We start from the raw sequence: 2500 nt of genomic DNA, 5'->3' as shown, positions 1-2500 counted from the left end.
AAAGGCATTCGTGAATATATACTCATTATCAATTACATACATTGCAAAAAAGCGTGTGCTTGCGTGCGTATGTGTGGTTTATCGTTAAAAGACCTTCCTGATTTTAGTATTTAATTCAGTTTCATGGATTCGAGGTGCTGTAGGGCTCAGAAATTATATAATGTATGTATGACAAAGACAAGATAAAATAGTGGCTCAAAAATGTGAAAAGAATGTTTCTGAAGCGAAGAATAAGAAGCTGCCGCAAGCTGTTCCTCCGCCCATTCCCAGAGGTAATTAGACTAATTCTTGCTCTCATGAAAGGAAAGCTTACATCATGTTGAAGGACGTACAGTAAACGTGGGCCATATATATTCTTTTCTCTTTGTGAAATAATAGAATAATTTATGCAGATGACAAAGATTCAAATTGCAGTAACATGTTTTATTAAATTAGCCACAAACTGAATTTTGAATGTCATTAGGTCCTGAATAATGAACGTTGGGTCAGGCTTTAGAGACAGTAAATCGCTTTATGTCCATCAGTAGCATCAAGCTAAGTAAACCAGCAATATATGCATACATACAGACACACGTGTGTGTGTGTGTGTGTGTGTGTGTGTGTGTGTGTGTGTGTGTATGCACACACACACACATACACACACACACGCACAAACACACACACACACACACACACACACACACACACACACACACACACACATATATATATATATATATATATATATATATATATATATATATATATATAACACACACACACACACACATATATATATATATATATATATATATATATATATATATATACATATATATATATATATATTTATATATTTATGTACATATATATATATATATATATATATATATATATATGTATATGTACATATATATATATATATATATATATATATATATATGTGTGTGTGTGTGTGTGTGTGTGTGTGTGTGTGTGTGTGTGTGTGTGTGTGTGTGTATTACTATATACCTAATGTATTTTGTGTGTCTGCGAGTGTGGGTGTCAACAATACGTACCAAGACCGGATGGCAGACTTCACACCTCCGTCCAAGCAGCTGCCTTTCTCCTTGGACAGAACGCTGGTGCTCCCAACATCTCTCTTACGCTTACATCTGATGGCAGCGGTGACCAAGAGCCTCACAACACCGACGGTAATTTACCTACCACCACGCTCCTCGCCGACGCCTGTTGCCGATCCATGCTATCTGCCTACGAGCTACTCCTGTCGAAGTGCCTCCTCGCCTCTTTTAACGCCCAGCCATCGCTACCAAGTCTTCTTCGATTGCGCCTACCTGCACCATGTCTACCCTTCTGCTTCGTGTTGACTTCTCACGTCTTTGCTACTCTCCTGACGAAGTCGCTGACGATATGTTCCCGCACTCTACGCCGCCTCACACGCCAATCCGGCTCATCTACCTCGCCAAGTCCTCACGAACCCTCGTCAGCACAACCATGGAGCCGCCACCAATACTTCCTCGCTACTATTAAAAGTAAGTGGGCCTATAAGTGCCAGATTAACTGCTGCCTTCCCTATACCCACCCACACCTTACATACGAGTTGATTTCTTTCAAATTCAAGTACACGCCACTCAACGAACACAAACTACTAACTATATACTACATAACTTCTCGCTGTCAACCATTGTTTTTTTTTTTTTGTTTTTTTTTTCAGCACAGCAAACGAAATCACACACTGTGATCAAACGTAAGTGACTCTTACCACACCTCACACCTCATTCCCCTTCCCTAACCATATTTTGATTGCTTTGGTATTTTTCTGCTATTGGTGTTTTTGTTGTGTTCATTACTTGCAACGTTCCCAGGATCATTAAAAGTGTGTAAAGGTGTCACTGCCACCACCCGATTGGTACATTCGGGAACGAGTGTATGGTGTAAGAAGAGATGCAAGATCAGAAGAATTGTGGAAAGGAGCGACAGAAGTGTGTGTATGCGTGTGTGTGTGAAGTGTAGTTGTGTAAATGAGCCGAAGTGAGGTAGGCGTGGTTAGAATCCCGAGGAGAGGCGTGTACAGATGCTTCATCAATACTTTAGGGTTTTTGATTGTTGGCCTTGTAAACTTTATAAACTAAAATATGTTTAGGCGTTATTCAGCCTTCCTTCTGACAAAGAGTCGGGGACTTATGAAAAGTTATTATAAAATTGTCTATTTATTTTGTAAAACAAGGCTAAAACAGAACATAAAACGAAACATGGCACGGTAAAGCAAACACTAAAACACAAAATACGAAATAGACATAAAACACAGTAAAACACGAAGCACAAACATTAAAACGAGAACCACCTTTCCTCACGTATAATGCAATTTAAATGCTTATCTTATATTGTTGAGACCACCTTATCCTGCGCACCACATCCAGCACTTGAACTGGCCTCGACCTCGAACCGCTCTGCTTGAAAGGCCGGGGACTTTCCTTTGTCACCTCGGCCCGCGAAACTAAGTCTCCGTTCTCATAAGACT

Source organism: Penaeus chinensis, chromosome 12 (assembly GCF_019202785.1).
Source record: "Penaeus chinensis breed Huanghai No. 1 chromosome 12, ASM1920278v2, whole genome shotgun sequence".
In the NCBI taxonomy this organism is placed as follows: Eukaryota; Metazoa; Arthropoda; class Malacostraca; order Decapoda; family Penaeidae; genus Penaeus; species Penaeus chinensis.
Note: the sequence above shows the minus strand (reverse complement) of the source record.